The following is a 24513-nucleotide window of genomic DNA, read 5'->3' on the forward strand; positions in this document are numbered from 1 at the left end:
GTTTTTGCAAAGACATAATTTTAATCTACTTTATAGTCACATGCTTAATTCACCATTAATCATAATATTCAACAAGTGAAAATAGGAAAACCACAGTTCCAAAAGATTACAAATAGGGGCTAAAAGCAACAATCATATCACAAAATGTCAATTTCATACCTATACTTTTTTTGTATTCTATATTAACTGCCATGTATCAGAGAAATCTTATAATATTTGATTTTATTTATTTATTTTTTTTGAGACTGGCTTATTTCACTAAGCATAATGGTTATCAATTGCATCCATTTTGTTGCAAAAGACATGGTTTCATTGTTTTTTTTGCAGCTCAGTAGTATTCCATAGTGTATATATACCACATTTTCTTTATCCAGTCATCAACTAAAGGGCATCTGGGTTGATTCTCTATCTTGGCGACAGTGAACTGAGCTACTATAAATATGGGTGTACAAATAACTCTTTTACATGCTGATTTCATTTCCTTAGGCAAATTCCCAGGAGTGGGATGGCTGGGTCATATGGTAGATCTATTTTCAGATATTTGAGGAATCTCCATACTGTCTTCCATAATGGTTGTACTAGATTACATATCCACCAACAGTGTTTTAGGGTACCTTTTACCCTACATCTTCACCAGCATTTATTGCTTTTTGATTTTTGGATAATAGCCATTCTAAATGGGATGAGGTGAAACCTCATTGTGGTTTTGATTTGCATTTCCCTGATGGCTAGTACCCCTGAGCATTTCTTCATATGTCTGTTGGACATTTGTACTTCATCCTTTGAAAAATGCTTGTTCACATCCATTGTTTAACTGGATTTTTTGTTTTGTTGTTGAGTTTCTTTTTATTTTTTTCTGACAGGCAGAGTTAGACAGTGAGAGAGACAGAGAGAAAGGTCTTCCTTCTGTTGGTTCACCCCCCAAATGGCTGCTACGGCTGGCACACTGTGCCGATCCAAAGCCAGGAGCCAGGTGCTTCCTCCTGGTCTTCCATGCAGGTGCAGGGCCCAAGCACTTGGGCCATCCTCCACTGCCTTCCCGGGCCACAGCAGGGAGCTGGACTGGAAGAGGAGCAACCGGGACAGAATCCAGCGCCCCAACTGGGACTAGAACCCGGGGTGCTGGCTCTGCAGGCAGAGGATTAGCCTAGTGAGCTACAGCACCGGCCTCATGCCAATGTCTTACAGAGTTTCCCCAGTGTTTTCTTCTAGCAATTTGATGCTATCAGATCATAGATTTAGCTTCTTGATCTACTTTAAGTTGATCTTTGTATAAAGTGTAAGGTAGGGGTCTTGTTTCACACTTCTGCATGCATAGATCCAATTTTCACAGCATAGTTTGCTGAAGAGATTGCCCTTTCTTTGTGGATTGATTTTAGATAATTTGTCAAAGATTAATTGGTTGTACACGTTGGATTAATTTCTGGGGTTTTTATTCTGTTTCATTGGTCTACATGTCTATTTTTGTCCCAGTACCAAGCTGTTTTGAATATAATTGAGCTGTAGTTTTTCTTGAAATCTGGTATTATGATGCCTCTGCCTTTGTTTCATTGTTTAAGATTGCTTTAGTTATTCAGGATCTCTTGAGTTTCCATATGAATTTTAGCATCTTTTTGTTTTTCCTAGATCTGAGGAGAATGTCATTGGTATTTAGACTGGGATCACATTGAGTCTGTAAATTACTTTGGGTATTCTGGACATTTTTATGATATTAATTCTTCCAAAATCACTTTGTCCAAGCAAATGATCTTTGTGATATATTATTGGATTCTATTAGCTGGTACTTTGTTGAAGATTTTTTCATCTATGTTCATCAGAGATATTGGTTTATAGTTCTCTTTCTTTGTTATGTTTTTTTCTGGTTTTGGAATTAAGGTGATGCTGGCCTCATAGAAGGTATTTGGGAGGATTCCCTCCCTTTCAATTGTTTTGAATAGTTTGAGAAAAATTGGGATTAGTTCTTTAAAAGCCTGGTAGAGTTCATCAATGATGCCATCTGGTCCTGGAATTTTATCTGTTGGGAGGATCTTTATTACTGATTCCATCTCCATCTCGGTTATTGGTCTATATAGTTTTCTGTCTTTGTGGCTCAATTTTGGCAGATTGTATGTATCCAGAAATCCACCCAGTTCTTCTAAGATTTTTCTAGTGTATTGGCATGTAGCTATTTGTAGTAATTCATGATGATTCTTTTTGAGTGGTGTTTGTTATTATATCTCCTTTTTCATGTCTGAATTTATTGGTTTGAGCCTTCTCCCTCTTTTTTTGGTATTTATTTTTTCAAAAAAATCAGCTCTTCATTTCACTGATCTTTTGTAAAATTTTGATTTCAACTTTGTTTATTTCTTATCTAATTTCACTTATTTTCCCCCTACTAATTTTGGGTTTGGTTTGTGCTTGTTTTTCTAGGTTCCTAAGATGCATTGTTTGATGATTTACTCGATGCCTTTCCAATTTCTGGATGTAGGCACTAATTGCTACACACCTCCATTTTAACACTGCTTTTGCTGTCTCCCATTGGTTTTGATATGTTGTGGTTCCATCATCATTTGTTTCCAGGTTTTTTTTTTAATTTCCCTTTTGATTTCTTCTATGATTGACTGTTCATTTAAGAACCCCTAATAAACACGACCAAAAGAGATCCTCACCACGACACATTGTAATTAAACTCTCCACAGTGAAACATAAAGAAAAGATCCTAAAATGTGCAAGAAAGAAACGTCAGATTACTCTCAGAGGATCTCCTATCAGACTCACAGCTGACTTCTCATCAGAAACCCTACAAGCTAGGAGGGAATGGCGAGAAACACATCTTTCCAATGAAGATCCATACAGACTGAAAGTGAAAGGCTGGAAAAAGATATACCATGCCAACAGAAATGAAACAAAAGCAGGCGTAGCCATCTTAATTTCTGACAACATAAACTTTACCACAAAAACTGTTAGGACAGACAAAGAGGGGCACTATATAATGATTAAGGGATCAATTCAACAGGAAGATATAACAATTATCAATGTATATGCACCTAACTACAGGGCACTGGTTTATTTAAAAGATTTGTTAAGGGACTTAAAGGGAGACTTAGACTCCAATACAATAGTACTGGGGGACTTCAATACTCCACTCTCAGAAATAGACAGATCAACAAGGATACAGTAGATTTAAACGACACTATAGCCCAAATGGATCTAACAGATATCTATAGAACTTTTCATCCAAAACATAAAGCATTTACATTCTTCTCAGCAGTACATGGAACCTTCCCTAGGATTGACCACATACTAGGCCATAAAGCAAGTCTCAGCAAATTCAAAAGAATCAGAATCATACGATGCAGCTTCTCAGACCATATATGAATGAAGTTGGAAATTAGCAACTCAGGAATCCCTAGAGCATATGCAAACATGTGGAGATTGAACAACACGCTCCTGAATGAACAATGGGTCTTAGAAGAAATCAAAAGTGAAATCAAAAACTTTCTGGAAGTAAATGAGGATAACAGCACAACATACCAAAACTTATGGGATACAGCAAAAGCAGTGTTAAGAGGAAAGTTCATAGCAATAGGTGCCTACATCAAGAAATTGGAAAGGCACCAAATAAATGAGCTTTCAATTCATCTCAAGGATCTAGAAAATCTGCAGCAAACCAGACCCAAATCTAGTAGGAGAAGAGAAATAATTGAAATCAGAGAAGAAATCAACAGGATTGAATCCAAAAAAATTTACAAAAAAATCAGCCAAACGAGGAGCTGGTTTTTTGAAAAAATAAACAAAATTGACACCCCATTGGCCCAACTAACTAAAAACAGAAAAGACCCAAATCAATAAAATCAGAGATGAAAGGAAACGTAACAACAGACACCACAGAAATAAAAAGGATCATCAGGAATTACTACAAGGACTTGTATGCCAGCATACAGGGAAATCTATCAGAAATGGATAGATTCCTGGACACATTTAATCTACCTAAATTGAACCATGAAGACATAGAAAACCTAAATAGACCCATAACTGAAACAGAAACTGAATCAGTAATAAAGGCCCTCCCAACAAAGAAAAGCCCAGGACCAGATGGATTCACTGCTGAATTCTACCAGACATTTAAAAAAGAACTAACTCCAATTCTTCTCATACTATTCAGAAGAATCGAAAAAGAGGATATCCTCCCAAATTCTTTCTATGAAGCCAGCATCACCTTAATTCCTAAGCCGGAAAAAGATGCAGCACTGAAAGAGAATTACAGACCAATATCCCTGATGAACATAGATGCAAAAATCCTCAATAAAATTCTCGCCAATAGAATGCAACAACACATCAGAAGATCATCCACCCAGACCAAGTAGGATTTATCCCTGGTATGCAGGGATGGTTCAATGTGCACAAAACAATCAATGTGATACACCACATTAACTGACTGCAGAAGAAAAACCATATGATTATCTCAATAGATGCAGAGAAAGCATTCGATAAAATACAACACCCATTCATGATGAAAACTCTAAGCAAACTGGGTATGGAAGGAACATTCCTCAATACAATCAAAGCAATTTATGAAAAAACCACGGCCAACATCCTTTTGAATGGGGAAAAGTTGGAAGCATTTCCACTGAGATCTGGTACCAGACAGGGATGCCCACTCTCACCACTGCAATTCAACATAGTTCTCGAAGTTTTAGCCAGAGCTATTAGGCAAGAAAAAGAAATTAAAGGGATCCAAATTGGGAAGGAATAACTCAAACTATCCCTCTTTGCAGATGATATGATTCTTTACTTAGGGGACCCAAAGAACTCTACTAAGAGACTACTGGAACGCATAGAAGAGTTTGGCAAAGTAGCCGGATATAAAATCAATGCACAAAAATCAACAACCTTTGTATACACAGGCAATGCCACAGCTGAGGAAGAACTTCTAAGATCAATCCCATTCACAATAGCTACAAAAACAAATACCTTGGAATAACCTTAACCAAGGACGTTGAAGATCTCTATGATGAAAATTACAAAACCTTAAAGAAAGAAATAGAAGAGGATACTAAAAAATGGAAAAAACTCCCATGCTCATGGATTGGAAGAATCAATATCATCAAAATGTCCATTCTCCAAAAAGCAATTTATAGATTCAATGCGATACGAATCCAGATACCAAACACATTCTTCTCAGATCTGGAAAAAATGATGCTGAAATTCATATGGAGATACAGGAGACCTCAAATAGCTAAAGCAATCTTGTACAACAAAAACAAAGCCAGAGGCATCACAATACCAGATTTGAGGATATACTACAGGGCAGTTGTTATCAAAACAGCATGGTAATGGTACAGAAACAGATGGATAGACCAATGGAACAGAATTGAAACACCAGAAATCAACCCAAACATCTACAGCCAACTTATATTTGATCAAGAATCCAAAACCAATCCCTGGAGTAAGGACAGTCTATTCAATAAATGGTGCTGGGAATATTGGATTTCCACATGCAGAAGCATGAAGCAAGACCCCTACCTTTCACCTTACACAAAAATTCACTCAACATGGATTAAAGAATTAAATCTACGACCTGACACCATAAAATTATTAGAGAACATTGGAGAAACCCTGCAAGATATAGGTACCGGCAAAGACTTCCTAGAAAAGACCCTGGAGGTGCAGGCAGTCAAAGCCAAAATTAACTATTAGAATTGCATTAAATTGAGAAGTTTCTGTACTGCAAAAGAAACAGTCAGGAGAGTGAAGGGGCAACCGACAGAAGACAGAATAGGAAAAAATATTTGCAAACTACGCTACAGATAAAGGGTTGATAACCAGAATCTACAAAGAGATCAAGAAACTCCACAACATCAAAACAAACAACCCACTTAAGAGATAGGCCAAGGACCTCAATAGACATTTTTCAAAAGAGGAAATCCAAATGGCCAACAGACACATGAAAAAATGTTCAAGATCACTAGCCATCATGGAAATGCAAATCAAAACCACAATGAGGTTTCACCTCACCCCGGTTAGAATGGCTCACATTCAGAAATCTACCAACAACAGATGCTGGTGAGGATATGGGGAAAAAGGGACACTAACCTACAGCTGGTGGAAATGTAAACTGGTAAAGCTACTATGGAAGTCAGTTTGGAGATTGCTCAGAAACCTGAATATAACCCTACCATACAACCCAGCCATCCCACTCCTTGGAATTTACCCAAAAGAAATGAAATTGGCAAATAAAAGAGCTGTCTGCACATCAATGTTTATTGCAGCTCAATTCACAATAGCTAAGACCTGGAACCAACCCAAATGCCCATCAACAGTAGACTGGATAAAGAAATTATGGGACATGTACTCTATAGAATACTATACAGCAGTCAAAAACAATGAAATCCGGTCATTTGCAACAAGATGGAGGAATTTGGAAAACATCATGCTGAGTGAATTAAGCCAGTCCCAAAGGGACAAATATCATATGTTCTCCCTGATTGGCGACAACTAACTGAGCACCAAAGGGGAAACTTGTTGAAGTGAAATGGAAACTATGAGAAACAGTGACTTGATCAGCTCTTGTCCAGACGGTTGATGTACAATGTAATACTTTATCCATTTTAGTATTTTCTCTTTGTTTTGTTCTAGTACTATTGGTTGAACTCTGTGATTAACACACAATTATTCTTAGGTGTTTAAATTTTAACTGACAAGTAATCCCTGTTAAATATAAGAGTGGGGAATAAGAGAGGGAGGAGATGTACAATTTGGGACATACTCAGTCGGACTTGCCCCAAATGGTGGAGTTAGAGTCATGTGAGTGGATCCCAATACAATCCCATCAAGGTGGCATGTACCAATGCCATCTCACTAGTCCAAGTGATCAATTTCAGTTCACCATTGATCACACTGATAGGTCTAAGAGTCAAAGGGATCACACAAACAAGACTAGTGTCTGATAATACTAACTGATAGAATCAAAAAGGGAATAGGGATACTCAGCAGACTCACAGAATGGCAGATGTCCTAAATAGCTCTCTGGCCTCAGAATCAGCCTTTAATGCAGTCGGATCTGGCTGAAGAGCCCATGAGAGTATTTGAGGCATGGAAAGCCAAGACACTCTGGGAAAAAAAAAAAAAAAAAAAGAAGACCTAAATGAAAGATCTTTGCGAGTGAGATCCCAGTGGGAAGAACTGGGCCATCAAAGAAGGAGGTACCTTTCTCTGAAGGGAGGAGAGAACTTCCACTTTGACTATGACCCTGTCAGAATAAGATTGAAGTCGGCAAACTCAAAAGGCTTCCATAGCCTTGGCAACTCATGACTAGAGCCTAAGGAGATTACTGATGCCATAAACAAGAGTGTCAAATTGTTAAGTCAACAACAGGAGTCACTGTGTACTTCCTTCTCATGTGGGATCTTCCCTTAATGTGTTGTTCAATGTGAAGTAATGCTATACCTAGTACTGAAACAGTATTTTACACTTTGTGTTTCTGTGTGGGTGCAAACTGATGAAATCTTTACTTAATATATACTAAATCGATCTTCTGTATATAAAGAGAATTGAAAATGAATCTTGATATGAATGGAATGGGAGAGGGAGCGGGAGATGGGAGGGGTGCGAGTGGGAGGGAAATTATGGGGGGGGGAAGCCATTGTAATCCATAAACTGTACTTTGGAAATTTATATTTACTAAATAATAAAAAAAGAAAAAAATTTGTTAGCAGAGAAACATTCAGTCCTACTACTGAATTTTTCTCCTATGTATTTAAAATGCTTTGGATTTCAAAGTATTTTCTCTTTCTTCTACCATCTACTATCTTTCATTAGAGCAGTTTCCCACATCAATAGACTGTCTTAGGATGATGTCTGCAAAATGCTAATTTAGTTCAGAGCCATGGCAAAAATATCAAGGAGCAAGGACCTTTGGAAAGCAAGAAGAAAAACCCTTCTTCTAAACTCTCTCATTTAATCTTCCCATCAGACATTTTCCATGAAGGCAAAAAAGTGGTAAAATATCTTATGTCTTGGACTGCTTATGTATTTCTTTTCATTAAAACAGTTTACATGTTCCCATAATTTACATTCTGAGCTTAGCAATTTTTATATTACTAAAAGTTTTGCTTTCTGCAACACAGAAATTATAGTTTAAAAATCCAGATTTATTAAAAATAAGTTAGTGGTTAATCACTTTCTTTACAATGTTATATCAGAATTCCTTTAAGTAGCAATTGTCCTTTAGCACATTTAAAATAAAGATTCAATTTAAAAATATTTTCATTTTATACATTTTTCAAAATGCTTGAGTTTTTTTGAACTATTATAGAATTGATCAATACTAAGAAAAGTATTAGTGCAAAAATTCAAATTCATATTAAAAGCTAAAGTTTGATTATTAACCACACAGGAGTCCTAAATTATCAAGTTGCGTGACAACATTTAAAACTTGAATTATATTTAACAGAAGTTAAACTCAAATGTTAGTTTTTAGTAGGAAGTACAAAAATACCTGTTTTCAGAAAGCACACAAGTACATGGCTTTCTTAAGTACTCAGTAACAGACCGCCATTAGGCTTAGAAAGCTTGATGAGGCCACTGGACCAAATTAAATTAATCATACAATGTGTTTAGCACTACTTAGCACAGTACCTGGCATTTAGTAGACCATTAGTTCATAGCTATCTGATGACTGAATTGATGAGCAAATGGATTGGTGTAGAAGTTATGTGTAAATCTAACATGTAATTCAAAGAGACTAAAGAGGCCCTTAAAACAGCATGCCTGGTAACCTGGCAGTTATACTGTGTTAGGAGTCCAGATTTCAACAACCCAGGAGAGAGATTCGACACTTCATTGAGCAGTCCAGGCATGAGGTTTTTATTTTGCAGGAGAACAAAGACACTGATGGACAAGACACCGGATCAGCTATTCCACAAAGCATTAAAGATGACATTATATTTTAGGAAGGGTTGCTAGCAGCAGGAAACCCCACTTCAATACTTCTTTGGAGGACCTCGGAAGAGCCATGGTAATATGTGCAGAACTGGTAAAGAATAGATGCAGACATCAAATGAGACATGGATATTTCTAATGATAGGAAACTATATAGTAATTCACCACCATGCCCTGAGAATCAGAGCCACAGAGGGTGCAGTTTATTTACTGCATGTCCTTCATATCAATGTCATTAAATGTATTTATCCAACTACCAAAGAAACAGAGTAAGTATCTGCATCTTGCAGCTTCACGTCTAGGGTGCTGATCAGCTTTATGTTTTGTCAGGTCCACCTGGAAATGGCTGTACTTTTACTGACTGCCATACAGAATCTGCTGTCGAAGACCTTAGAGATGTGAAGTGACATTCCTCTTGAGATTTATAGTCACATCCACCATACTGGGTAACACCAACACATTTCATAAAAAAAAAAAATCAAAAATATACTTGTGTCAAATGAATCACTTATAAAGTTAATTTTGTGACTTGAACATATGTCAACTTGCTGTGTGTGAACACACAGATGTAGACACAACAGCATTTAATATGCCTGGGATGGTACTTTCACCTAATTTGTTGAAATAGACATTTTTCAACAGGAAAATGTTCCTGACTCCCAGATTAAAGAATAACTAGGGGCATGTTCCACCAAGAGATTTAACATGTGGGTGTATTTCTCTCTGGAGTCATCTGTTTTCTGCTGTTACCCACCCCCCCCATGCCTGCTCATCACTAGAGCACAAGCCACTGCTCATTTCCCACGCTGCAAGATCTCACACTGATGCTGACAAGTCACTGCCTCCTCCATGTGTACTGGTAATTAAAGGAACACCCCTAACACACTCTTGAGCTGACCAATGAATATGCAGCAGAGGCCAATAACTTTAAGAAAATTGATCTAAATATGGCATTCCCCAATTCCAACATGATCGATGTATGATTTTAATTCTTTCAGTTTTTATTATATACGTCATACCCAGGTTTATTTCCTAAGGCTATGTTGGAACTCTCAGCCAATTTCACTGATAGTTAAGGAAGCGGAAGCGTAGCTCTTTTTAGCCGGCTTCTCCATGACGTTCCCTTGAGGTCAGGTAGGATTACAGGAGGTCTGTCTCCCCTGATTCTCACCATGAACTTCCCACCCCTAGTTTTGTTTCCAGAAGTTCCTTACTCTGTCATCCTCAAACGCAGTTTCCCCCCTTCTTTTTGGTGGCTTTCACTCCTGTTTAAATCAACTTACTGCCAAAACTCCTCTGTTGTCTTCCTGTTTTCCCAGCTTTGCCTCATTTCTGGTCACCAGCCTGCAAAGCTGCTATGATCTTATTCAATTTCTGGGAATCCTTGCTCTCTATTTTATCATTCATTTATAAAATAAAGTCCCAGGAAGATTCCATCTGCAATTTGACAATATTAAGGTTTTTTTTTTAAAGGAAAGCAGGAGATAAAATGTAAATTTGTAACTGGAACATTTCCTTGTATTTTTCATGGGTAATATTAGGAGTTTACAAAAAGCTGGAATGTTCCTGGTTGCCAAGACTACTACATAGAAATAGTGGTTGCATATTCATCACCATTTGTTGTCTATTTTGTACCCTTGTACTAACCATGCTTCTCTGTACATGCTAGGTGCTCAATTATTCAATACTCTCGTCAAACACATGCCCTCAGCTACTCCTGAATGTGGCATCAGATTGGATAGATAGCCTTTTGTATCTACACAGAATATGTAACCTCAGCATGCATTGCACTCGTCTCCATGGATACCAAATTTCTGTGAATGGTGCTTAGAGTAAAAAAAAAATCTATGAGGGGGGGAGTGCTGAATTTTGCTCATTCTTCTGGTTCAGATCCTTCTCTTCCTGACCCTTTTTTCTCTTACAGTTTCCATCCTAGGCTATGGCATACTTGGTTCTGTGGAAAACCCCTCACATTAGGATCATAGGACATCAGATTTTTATCTTTTTAACTGAGCAGTGAACACCAAACCACGAAAATTGAAGCTGCCATAGGAAACGGTAAGGTAAAATCCTAAATCTATTTTTGGCATTTCTGACGAGGGATCCCTCCTTGAGGTCTTTAGAAACCTACATTTCAGTGAAAATAGTGAGGGTGGTGTTTCCTAGAGCAATTCTGCATTTTTAAAAAGAAAAATTGAAATGATGAGGCTTCATGGAACAACACAATTTTCAAAGTTCATCATTGTCAGTTGGAATGTTATTGATTTAGTTAGTGAATCCCTGTTTATCATGTTGTACTGTTTAAAACTGTGAAGGATTGTTATGTTGTTGTTAAATAAGAAAACAATCAGGAAACTGATTTTTTACTAGACTGATAGGGAGTATATTTGTGTGATATGAAGAGAAGAGAAACCTGAGAAGAAAGTATAATCTTATGTGGTATGCAGTCTGCTTTGCTGATAAAAATCTCTCAAAATTACACTCATTTTTTTAAAAAATATTTAGTTATCTATTTGCAAGGCAGAGTTACACAGAGAGAGAGAGAGGGAAGGAGAAGGAGAAGAAGAGGGAGAGGGAGAGAGAGGGGGAGAGAGAGAGGGAGAGAGAGAGGGAGAGAGAGAGGGAGAGAGAGAGGGAGAGAGAGGGAGAGAGAGAGAGAGGTCCTCCATTTGCTGTTCACTCCCCAAATGGCTGCAATGAACACAACTGGTCCAGGCTAAAGCTAGGAGCTTCCTCCGGGTCTCCTACATGGGTGGCAGGAGCTCAGGGACTTGGGCCATCTTCTGAGGCTTTCCCAGGCACATCGGGCAGGGAGCTGGATTGGAAGTGGAACATCTGGCACTTGAACTGGCACCCAAATGGGATGCCAGTGCTCTCGGAGGTGGCTTAACCCAATGCATCATGGTGTCATCCCTTCCCAAAATTACACTCACTAACACAAAGGCAAGGATCCTTAATAAGTTTTTAAAATAAGAGTAGCTGTCTTGCTTAAGCTCTTTTACTTGTATATTGGTTTGTTTAATTTCAGTGCACAAACTTGCTTTAAGAGCAACAGACACACCCACATTAATTTCTGATACATTTTCATGCTGGCTATTTTATTGTTCTGAACCTAAGAAGGGAAAGGGGATCTCAGACCAATGGGTGAGGTCTCAGAAAGGACTTTCCTTGTTCAAAGACACCCCTGCCGAGAAATTGAGAAGCAGGAGCATATGTACTCAAGACACTAAGACTAAAAGTGGCCAGGAGATGAGTACTCTGTGAAGACCATCAAGGCTGCTGGTGGTTGTGACCCTGAGCATGTCACAGCAGCTATGCCTCAGCCCTACCAGCACCACCGTGAAGTCAGCTGGCACTTCCCAGTAGAACTCTAGTTGCTTTCTGGAAAGGAAGGGTCAGCCGATGAGGGACTGAGTGCTCTTTAGGGACAGTCTGGATTGTGCAAAAGCCAAGAACGGAGTCCAACACCAGCAGTATCCTTCATTATCAGACGTTCTGCTTTCCACTCCCTATAATACATGCTAAGTTTGAGATATAAAGGACTTCTCCATATTAAGAAGGAACTGTCTCCATATTAAAAAATCCTGCAACCCATAGTGACAGGTGAAAATGGCTAAAAATTCTTGCCTGGTGATGGCTGTCAGAACCAACCTTCCTCCTTCATCATAGGTGTGGTAGAGGGAGCTGGAAGAAATTTAGGGGAATATTTGTGCTTGTGCTATCCTCTTTAACATTCTCAAGAAAATCTAATGAGTATTTATTCTCCCTTCCTTCTAAGTTAGGCAAAAACAGAAATCCCAAATGTTTCTTATTTAGTGGAGGTCAGTATTAGTGATGATTTAGAAACAGGCTTTGTTCTTGATCTCAAACTGAAAGCTAGGAAAAGACCATCTCAATAGGTAGCAAAAGTATGTCAAAGAAACCCAACAAGACATCACTTTGGGCATAATCTGGGTTTAATACCATTAACACACCCAGAAGGTGTAAATGAACAAGATGCTACTGATCACCATGATGGGAATATTTGTTGAAGAGTTTATGAATTCTATGGTATCAACTAATTATATCCTGTAAATATGTGTGTCAATTCAGAAAAGAACAATTCAAAGAAACACAAGGAAAAATAGACAGAGGCAAGCAGCAAGATATTACTCATTTCAACAAAAACTTCAGAGTACATTCCTCAAACTGAAGGATAACAACTTGGCTTAACTCTTACAAACAGAAGGTGATGCCACCATTTAACATGCTACACTATAAACACTGTAAACTTGCTCTAATACTTTTTTTTAATAGCAATCAGTTTGAGAATATAGCAAACAAACAAGTTCTTCTCTTTGTTTTTACCTTCCCCCACCCCATTGTTGTGTCTACTTCCCCGTTCTCAACACAACTGGAGGCAGATGGGCAACAGTGAGGCAAACTAACAAATTCCACCTTCCTAGAGGAATCATGCATTACAGTTCTTTGTCAGCATACTGCTGCACATTATGTCTGGCAGGTTTATGTACTCAGAAAATATTCACATACATACATGCACACATATGTGTATTTCTTCTAGATCACAGAGAAAGAATATATATTGACAACATTTATCATAATTCTTTTGCTAATATTTAGATGTCAGCTCAACTGAACCATGTAAAGGGAAGGGAATGGCATTTGTTACACACCCAGAACACACTCTGTGCTAGTGTTTTCTTACATGACTAAAGCTGATACTCATAATAACCTTATAAGATAGAAGTATCATTATCTTCTCCTAATAGATAGGAAGATCCAATACAAAAGAGATTGCTAACATACCGAAAATCTCTACTTGGAGATATGATTTTCACACAAGTGATAATTTCTCCCAACAGCATATCTTTCACTCTGTTTTCCTTTTTTTTAGTCTTTTTGTTATTTTAACTAAAATACTTGAGAGAAGCTTCCTTGCAAAAGAAAAGACTTATTTCAACTTACAGTTGGAGATTACAGTTTGGAGTTCAGGATGTGATAGCCCCATAATCTGGCGTCTGTACAGGATGGTCATGATGATGATTACGGAGGCACACCATGAGCTAGGAAGAAGAGTGAAGCTAAGCCAAACCCAGACTAAACCAATTAAACCTCTTATAAGAACCACACTCCAAGGACATGCCCCTCCCCGCAATGGCCTAAACAACTCCCAGAAGACTCACATCTTAAGATGCCATAATTACATCAGGTCTTCACACTTGTTCACTCATTTGTTAAGACATCAGAATTCAAACATCTGCATAAGTTTTATGGTGACAAGTCTTGTTCTATCCATAACACTCTCTAAACACAAAAGCAAATTATCAGGATTAAATCACTAACAAAAGAGGTCTAAGACTATTTAGCACCCTTGGCACTTTAAATAGCCATTCCTAACTCATTAATTTTTTATTGAGTACTCACTATATATAAGATGCATTTGCAATGCAAAAGGCTACAAGAAAGATAATTTTCTATGGCTTTTTCCCCATGAGTAGCTTGAACCTGATGTCAGTGACCTGGATAATACAGATCAATGCTAAGATTTCACTGTGTTTCTTCCAAAATTCAAGTGTGGCCATTGAGATGGTATTGAGAGATGAGGTTTTCAGGAGTTTCTTAGGCCAGGAGGGAATCTGTCTCATGAATGAGAGTGAGGCCTTTATTACAGAGACTTCCTCAGCTTTGGGGAGCTTGCCCTTCTGCCTTCCTCCACGTGAACGCAGTGTTTGCCCCTCGAGAGGAGGCAGCAAGATGGCGCCATCTTGGAAGCAGAGATCCACCCTTGCCAGAGAAGGAAGCTTGTGCATGCCCTGAGTGTGGATTTCCTCCCCTCCATCACTGTGAGGAAACACATTTCTGTCCTTTATAAATTACTCTGTCTCAGGGATTTTGGCTATAGCAGCACAAATGGACTAAGATAGTACAACCTTTCGAGTGTAAGAGAAACCACAAAGATGATTTAAAAGCTTCAAACATCTTTGATATAGTAAAAAAAATCAAACCAATGATAATTTTCTCTCATTAGTACAAATTAGGTCTTGTGCTAAAATATCTTTATAAACATAATAATTATTACTAAGCTAATTTATAACCAAATCATTTTCTGAAGGTAAAAATGTCATTGAAATGAGCTCTTTGGAGAAGAGATTTTAAAACTTTGCCAGACATCTCAGCATTTCTCCTGGTGGCCAGAGGCACTCAGATGCTGATGTTTACCAGCTTCCTCCTCACTGAAATCCAATCAGAGATGACCAGGACTATTTAGTTCTGAGCAATGCTAATGGTGTCCTATTAGCCATTTGTTCTAATTCTACCACAGAGTAGCCATGGAAATTTGAAAAATTACAGAATCAGATGATTTTTTTTTTTTTAGAACACAATCTCCAAGAATGTTTTGACAACAAATGAGGAGGTAGGTTTGTCAGAGATATTCTTCCAGAATAGTCTCCCCCTGATCCTCTGCTTTTTTTGTTTGTTTGTTTTTTATGCTGTGCCTCTCTGCTGGCTCCCTTCCTCCACCTGAATGAGTTTAAGGCTGTTTGGCAGGTGAGGCCCTGGCTGATGGCCAGATTAGAGGCCTTAATACTTACCTCAGTGGAGGATGCAGGGGTCACAGACACTCAGAGTTATGGGGAAAGTGCACATTCCAGGTATTGGCCCAGGTAGAGAATGGGGGAACTAGATGAAGTTGGCCCATTCCTTCACAGAAAGCTGAGCAGGCAGTCCCTGGTAGTGGGGCTGCCATTTCTTGGACACCACAAAGTAAAAATACACCCACAACAGTGATCTATCCCGGCCTTTAGGTTGTGGCTGCTCAGCCAAGATAATGGGGAAAGAGCCTATCAGAGGAAACAGCTCTGTCTTACCAAAGGTTGTTCTGGGTGGGGGGCCCAGGCCAGGCTGGGGAACAGAGGTAAAGGGAAAACCAGTTCCAACCCTTATGGGGCCACCAACTCAGAAGGACATGTGCCAAGTGACTCATTGTCAGGGTCCCAGCCCTTCCTGCGTAGGAACAGACCTTGCCTCTAAAGAAAAACTTTACCATCAAGTCACAGCCACAGCCAGACTGTCTCCCTTGCTGAGACGATAGGCAGGTGCATCTGTTTCTTGCCACGATTGTGGAATCTCACCTGCCTCGACCCTGTCGAGAAAAAGGACCAGCACGGTGTTAAATGTGTAGTTTCCTGGCTGTGAAAGAGGAGATTTCCTCCTGTCCATCTCCCCAAACTGTTACAGGAAAGTTTTCTAACAAACACTTGAAGAAGACAGGAGGACACTTAAATTTTCGGGATCTAGTCTTCTGAACTTACCTTTCACTAGAAGCATGCATTAATTTGCAATCGTAATAAAGTCTAGAAGGAAGGAGTCAACTTCACTATGTCACACAAAACCATTATTATAAGTGAGTTTGAAGATATTAAATATAATGCATGTTTTTTATTGAGTGTTGAGGGAAGTGGTACAATTTAATTGAGAATTTCCTGTGTTGTCTGGGGCTGAGAATAAGGAATTGTGTTGTGGCCTCTGTTCTCATCTTTTCTCTCTCCCCCAGTGCCTACTCTATCAATCAAATAAAATTAGTGCAATTAGGAAGCTGACTAAAGACAGAGGGGCTCTTCCTCTAATTTCCTCTAATGAAAACCTAAGTGCCACCATAAAGCAAACAAATTTATCTATTCATTGAAATTAAATTAATATGTTCATTGTAGCTTTCAGGAGCTCAGATAATTTGAGATTCACATTGTTCAAAAATACAAATGGATTCTCAGAAAATGAACACATAGTTTGATTACAAATAAATAGTGTTTTCTCTCGATCCTGCAAACTATGTGACTCCCAGGTATGTCATTTGTTTTGCCAAAGATGCCTGCTCCTGCTTCAACTGTTGGCACAAGTCATCTGCTTCCCACCTCAGAAAGCAGGGGCTGGTAGTGGGTGACTGTCGAGGGGTTGGAAAGGGATGTGTCTTGTGGATCAGCTCTGAGCAGCACAGAACCCTGTGGGGCTTGTGAAGTGTGTCTCTTCCTTACGTCCACAGTGAGTTCCAGGTGGCTAGTTCTCCTCTGGCTGGACAGAAAGCAATTGCAAGAGAGTAGCAGAAATTGCAGAAGGCTGCATGGCCAGCACGAGTAGGGAAGTGGGTACAGTCAGGGAGGTACCACTCTGAAACACTCTTGGCTGCAGAGGAAAGCAGTGACAAGAGATGCTAGGCCATAATTGGGTTACTTTAGTTGGGGATGAGCTTAATTTGTTGCTAGCCTAAAGGAAACCTCCAGGGAAGATGGGGACCTAGAATTTAATGTTTATCCTGAATTTCCATTGGATTATTTGAGATTATGGGATATTTGAACTATTAGGCATGTAAGTTTATTTTAAGAGCAAGAAATCTTGTTTAGGTGATAAGAATGAATCCAATGAGTAGGAGCTCATGAGCCTCATTTCTGAACTGCAGGAGCTGGTGTCTCCGGGGACCACAAAAAAAAAAAAAAAAAAAAAAAGCAAACTCCGGCAGTCATGCAGCAGCAAAATCACCACAAAACTTAGCTTGTGGCTTTGAATAGGATTTAAAAGCAGTTAAAAATAATAGTGAACTTTTTAGGTTGTGTTCCCCCGTCATTATTCAGTTCACATAAGGTACTTTCAACAATGCTTGTGTTTTTCTTAGAACACTGCTCAGATATTGTCCTCTTCTGAAAAAAATAAAGCAACATTAAGCTGCATTACACAATCTGAAGTTCTCTTTGTTTTTCAGGTGCTGCTCTAAAGACATTACCAATATGAAATGTTAAGTGTAGAGGAATTACTAGTAAGTAGCTTCCCAAGTGTAGGATAGTACTGATTTTAACAGAGTTTGCAATGCATGCTAACACATTTCTGAGGGATTTCCAACTTGGGATGCCAGCTGGCTCCCCTTGGCTAACCAGACCTGGCTTTCATGTCCTGAAAGAGGAATTGAACCCTTGCCCGGTGCCAAACTCTGAGCTAAGTGCTGTGTCCCAGCTCATTCTACTCTATCAAGTAAGTGGCATCAAGCTCCTTTTGGGAAGCAGGAATCAGAGGCACCGAGAGGCTAAAGAAACACACACAAATCCCACAGCTGACTGCTGAATGTCAGGACAGGACCCAGACGCAGGCATGGGCAGTCACAGAGCTTGTGCCGCATCCATGAAGCTGGAGCTTTTGCCTTCTGCAGGAGGAAAAGGAAATACGTGGAAGCACCAAAGATCATGCTGTACAGCAGCAGTGCTGGGCTTGTCCTAGCAGGTCCCTCTTGTGATAACAACTCTGTCCCAGCAAAGCTGCACTTGATTATCTAAGGACATTCTGGCCCAGCCTGGCTGATTCTCTTTAGATCTGCTGTAACCTGATCCTTGCATAACCAGATCACTGAAACGCTTTTCCTTTTGCTCTACAGTTTTATCTTGCAAGCATCCCAATGATGACATGATTGTTCTGACAGCTGATGGTTGCAGTCTATTCAAATTCTTTATAATCTCTAAATCCTATTTCACAGCCTCTCTGGCTAATATCCAGGTTGCCTAACTGATCCATTACAAAGGATCCTGCTTGATTTCTCAGATACAAATTAGTGGTGGGGTGAGAACTGGGTTGACTTCATTACATTTCTGTTATGGTTGCGTGATAAAATGGAAAACATGCCTCATTACTAAGTTGATCATGGCTCTCCTTTGGAAGTCTTGTTTACCCAGCAAGAAGTCAGTGCCTGTCACTGAATGAGAATTCAATAAAGATTACTGAATAAGGGGCCACTGCAGCTAAAGCTGCTGCCTGCAGTGCCAACATCCCATATGGGTGCTGGTTCGAGTCCCAGCTGCCCTACTTCTGACCCAGCTCTCCACTATGGCCTGGGAAAGCAGTAGAAGATGGCTCAAGTGCTTGGGCCCCTGGACCCACATGGGAGACCTGGAAAAAGCTCCTGGCTCCTAGCTTCAGATCAGCTCAGCTCTGGCCATTATGGCTATTTGGGGAGTGAACCAGCAGATGGAAGACCTCTCTCTGTCTCTCTTTCTGCCTCTCTGTAACTCTGCCTTTCAAATAATAAATACATTTTTTAAAAAAAGATTACTGAACGAATAATCAATGATGATAATAATAATAGATTGGTAATATTGGGTATATTTGGTAAGCTTTTTTGCAACAGCATATTCCAGCTGAAATAATGATCTGCCACAATCGTGCCCTGATGGGTGCCACATTTCTGAAAAACCTGTTTATTTATCTTGGAGGAAGTATGATTGTCAATTGCTTCAAACCATTTTTAATGTCATAAAAAAGTTTTTTTCATATTGTGTCAGAGCTGTGAAAATGAAATTTTTACACTTTTGCTACCAGACTCGCTCTTGCTGACGATATTTTCACAGTCTCCAGCCTTCATATGCTTCTTTACACTGTCAGGGACGGAACAACATTTTCATGAAAACAAAACACTTCCCAAGGAGTATTCCCAGAAATTCTACTGGACTCTAAAGGAACATCCTAGATCCTGATGTCTTGATGGCAACCTTTACGTGGCTTCCCCTCCCCCTTGCCCTAATTTGTTCTGGGGAGCTTTTGTTTGTTTTCAGTCAGAGAGTTTTCTCAACTGGGCTCTGTAGCTCATGTCAGCAAGGAAAGAGTAAAAATATCCTTACTGTGTGCCAAGAAAACACTAACCACAGACATACAAAATAGAGCATTTCTACTGGCTTTCCACTCTCCAGGATCAAGGCAGATTACTTATAGGCCAGCTGAAGAATTTATAAGATGATTGGATTCTAGGTAGAAAAAAATATTCAGTTGCCTTAAGTCTTGCAAATGTTAGGAAAGGAAGGATAAAAAGGAGAGAGGAGTTGGTTTTGCATTTGGCTGTTCCTGGTCATTTATGTGGAACATGTCTTATGAAAATAGCATTGGCAAAAATGTGCCCACAAGTATGTTTTGAGAAATAAGCTATAGAGTATGTACACACCATGGCACATAATTACTGTGTAGGAAAGTCAAACTCTACTGAGAAAGTTTTGCATTTACAATGTAAGGGCTTGGCCAGTGCCTCTCCTTCTCTGCTCCCTCTCAACCACATATCCCCCAAATGCTTTCCCCCTTGCTAACCCCTTTACTTTGGCCATGTTTCTATGGTGTCCACCCATCAGTAAGATCAGTGAAAAATAAGCAAAATGAGTCATTCATTTACCAATTCAACTACTTATTGAACCATTCCTATGTGTGGATACTGCATAAAGCCATGTTCACTAAGAGTAAGGCCCCCCATGAGGGGACGTGATGCCATGTAACCCTGAGTGCGAGCAAACCAAGCACAGCACACGGCAGTGCAGGGGTGCAGGATGTAAGCCACAGCCATGGGCTTGCCAGTAACGAAGTAGGAAGGCCAGGAATTCGGGCTGTGACTGGCATGCACGTGTATGTACGATTTCTCAGAACTTGTCACGTCAACATGCTCGTGTGTCTGGTTTCCTTTGTGTTTCTCCTCAGTACTGGGTTCTCTGTGTTCTGCTTTGCAGTAGTCAGATGTGGAGACCAGTGACTGAGAGAGAGACCGTATTGAGAGAGTTGCACCAAGAAGCCTGGAGCACTGAATGGGATCTGACTGGACCACAATACACTGCAGTAGGCTTGGGGTTAACAGGTCTATTTAATTATGCCTTAATTCTACCTATTGGAAATAAATCTTTATTTACAATAAACTTTTCCCTTTTTAGTAAGACATCTTTAAAGAACGTGTGTCACTTTTGAATCAATTCTGAAAAATGTAACTCTTAAGCAGAAAATGCTCTATCATACACCAGTTAATGTCCGTCAGCGTGTCTTGTGTGTACTAGACACTGTGGCAGATATGGAAGACCCAGAAGTGAGCAATGCAGTCTCCGGTCTCCAGGAGCTTGTCTTTAAGATGGGGAAACAGGAAGGCAACCGACACATGACACATACATAGGGTGTGACTCTCGTGTATTCATTCTTCTGCTCTGAATTGTTCTTTTATGAAATATTTATTGATGTTTTAATTGAAAGGAGGAGACAGGTGGAGAGAAATCTTTCTGCACTTGATTCACTTTGCAAGTACCTGCAACAGACATGCTGGATCAGGCCAAAGCCAAGAGTCAGGAACTCCATCCAGGTATTTTATGTGGGTGGTAGGAACATAAATACTTCGGCTATCATCCTCTGCCTCCCAGGGTGCACATTAGCAGAAAGCTGGATCAGAAGCAAAGTAGCTGGAACTCAAACCAGGCATTCTGATATGGGATGTGAGCATCCTAAGTGACAACTGCCAAATGCATGTCCCCAAATAGTTCTTAAGTTGAAGTTTTGAGATAAGTTTTTATCTGATGAGACAAAAAAAGGATGTTTTCTTTAAAAGATATATATTTGATAATTTGCCCTATTTTACATCTGAAGAATTTTTTTCTGAGAAATTCATGACCAATTTCTCAAATTTTATTGGCATGAGGCATAGGACAGCAGATTTGAAAATTTTGTTTGCTAAAATGTTGAGAAACTCCATGCTTACTCCTTAGTTTCTGACTTCATCCTTTTAAAAGAGAAATGAACATGGATATAGTAATTCACAATGAGAAAGGACAGTTGGGTATAGCTGGGGGAAAAGGGCTTCCAGGTGTTCTGGAAAAAGCAAGACTAAAGAAAAGAGAAAAGGGAGAAAAAGGAAATGGAAAAATGGACATGAATAAACTTTGTATAAGTTGCGATTCCAACCATTCATTGGAAAATTGTTTATACACTTGGTGGTAGGACTGGTTTTTTCCCTCAAAGATTTTTATTTATTTATTTGAGAAGTAGAGTTACAGACACAGAGAGGGAGAGACAGAGAGAAAGGTCTTCCATCTGCTGGTTCACTCCCCAAATGGCCCAATGGCCCAATGGCTGGACCTGCGCTTATCTAAAGCCAAGAACTAGGAGCGTCCTCTGGGTCTCCCACGTGGGTGCAGGGGCCCAAGTGCTTGGGCCATCTTCTACTGCTTTCCCAGGCCTTAGCAGAGAGATGAATTGGATGAGGAACAGCCGGGACTAGAACCAGTGCCCACATGGCGGAGGATTAAACTACTGCACCACAGCACGGGCCCCAATAGGACTGTTTTTTAATAATTTTCTTTAGCCTTGGGCATAGTATTCATTATCTATTATTGTACTGACTTTCAAATAAATAAATGAAGAAGGAGAGGAGAAGAAGGGGAAGGAGAAGGGGAGGGAGTAGGGGAGGGGGAGGAGAGGGGGGAGGAGAAGCTACTCTGGGTTCATTCCATTTTGCACTATTTCAGCCTCTATTTCTGGTCAGCCCTTCTGGTAAAGTAGTCTTTCTCCCTTAACTATGCCTTCTTGCTGATCTGACAACTTCAGTATCCTATATGCCCTGCTGCCTACATCATGGCATCTTCCTAAGAATGACTGAGGTAGCCAGGAGACATAGAGTTTCATTCAGCACTGCCCATTCCATTCTGTGGGCCAGCTCCTCCAACCCCCCATGGGTCCTCATAGCTGCTGATTTTCTTCCCTCCTCCCCAAAAGTTTATATCCTTGTCTTTCTCATTTCAAGTGGAATCTTAAATAGTAAAGCAATCCAGTGATCTGTAAACCCTGAAATAATAGATTAGAAGGGGAGGAACCGTAATCAAAGCAGAAATATCCTGTTTGCACTGTATTCTTCAGAAATGTCACCTTTAACCATTAGTCTATTCTATGTCAATGTTTTAGTCATATGTCATTTAAAGAATGCGATAGGAAGGGCCAATGTTGCAGCACCTCAGGTTAAGCTGCCGCCTATGACACCAGCATTCCATATGGGTACCAGTTTGTGCTCCAGCTCCATGCTAATGTACCTAGGAAAGCAGCAGAGGATGGCCCAGATACTTGGCCCCCTGCACCCATGTGGAAGAAAGACCCAGATGATGATCCTGTCTTCTGGGTTAAGGCCTGGCCCAGCCCTAGCTATTATGGCCAATTGGGGAGTGAAACAATGGATGGAAGATCTCTCTCTGTCTCCCTCTCTCACTGTAACTCTGCCTTTCAAATAAATACATAGAACTTAAAAAAAAAAAAAAAAGAATGGAATAGAGCCATAGGACTGTCTATTGTCTTTGTCTTGTCCTCAGCAAAATTGCTTTCAAGAACCTTTAAGATCTTACAAGGCCCTTTTTCTCACCTTTTGCCCAAGGCAGATCTGCAGCAATGGTGTAGTAAGGATCGTGTACTGAGAAAACTGGCCCAACAGTCATCCTCAGGTCATGGGCCCTTCATCTCACACAGCAAAAGCTTCAACTCAGCCTGGAACCAGGCCCCCAATCAGCAGCACTTTCAACCAAGCCGTCTCTTAGGGACATTTCCAAGGGCAAGACAGACCTGTACCTTAGTCTACATTCAGTGGTATCAAAGACTTCAGCTACAGTTTCCCCACAGATCACTAGGGTTGGGGGTTATGAGTAACTGCTTCCTGAAACTGGCCTTGAAGTGCTGCATGAAGGGAGCCAGCGAGGGTAGACTTGCTGCTCACTGCCCAGGACTGTTGCTGAAACTAAAGGAGGTATCTGGAGACCCTGAAGAGGAGAAGGTTGCTGACTGCTGGATTCTAAGCCCCTTCTGCAGGTCTGGCTCACGAACAGAGCCATATGTCCTGGTCAGAGATTTAACATAAATGAGCTTTCTCATTGGTCCATTCATTCATTAACAACTACAGGAAACAAAAAGCACATTAATGAATTCCAAGTGCTCTGCCTTGTGATCACAGTTGAGTTTCGGAAGGGCTTAATCATTGCACTCAGGCCAGTGCTCCAAATTCTTCTACCAATGCTTTAAGAATCAAGGGCTCATTGTGCTGATCTTCTGGACTCTTCTGCCCGAAGCCTGCTCAAGGTCTGGACTCTCCTTCTTGGCCACCCATCTTGATGCCAATGAGTCATAGTCAAGCAAAAACTGAGAAATAACATGGCAGAATGAGGTCCTCTTCAAAATAATATATTTATTCTAGCCAGACCAAATGGGCTTATAGCCCAATAAAATGGTAAACTTGTCCCTTCTGCACTAGCTATACAACAACCCCAAGATACAGGTCTATACCTTTGAAAAAGCTGGAAGTGTTACTGAGTTGGGACTCATAATATGGAAATATAAATCTGTGTCCTTGAAAAAGCTAGCACTGGGTGATGAAAGCCTTTCTGTTGTCTGTATCAAATAGAAGACTTTAAAAAATTGAAGACATTTTGGTCACACAGCGTTGCCTTAGTAAGGTCATCCAAGGTTAATCTCATCCATTTAACCTTTAAGTTTTAACATTCCATGCTAATATGCAGAAACTTCTCTTTCTAAAGCCACCGAACACTCATCAAGGAGATAGCTTAAAAGAAAACATGCTCATAGTTATTATCAACAAATCCATTTATGGAACTGCCCAAGACATTAGAGAAAATGAATCAAAGAAAAAAATGTGTTTTGACAATCTCAAGGAGGTTTGAATGATAGACTAAAAACACTCACAAGGACATACAATATTTGTTCCTCTCTCTTAAGGGGCCATCAGGATTTGTGTTAAGAAATGGGAACAGAATCAGGAGACTCTTAAAG

General features: G+C 39.8%; 1 long non-coding RNA gene across 1 annotated transcript in view; it reads right to left on the minus strand.

Annotated features, from left to right (window-relative positions):
• Nucleotides 1–14007: 14007 nt before the first annotated feature.
• LOC108177478 (uncharacterized) overlaps nt 14008–24513 on the minus strand; it is a 347101-nt gene continuing 336595 nt past the window's right edge. Inside the window, exons 5-6 of the long non-coding RNA XR_011388508.1 lie at nt 15968–16066; nt 14008–14226 (exon numbers count right to left, since the gene is read on the minus strand). This is a non-coding gene — a long non-coding RNA (uncharacterized lncRNA). The remainder of the gene's footprint in view (nt 14227–15967; nt 16067–24513) is intronic.

This window comes from Oryctolagus cuniculus, chromosome 5 (assembly GCF_964237555.1).
Source record: "Oryctolagus cuniculus chromosome 5, mOryCun1.1, whole genome shotgun sequence".
NCBI classification, from domain to species: Eukaryota; Metazoa; Chordata; class Mammalia; order Lagomorpha; family Leporidae; genus Oryctolagus; species Oryctolagus cuniculus.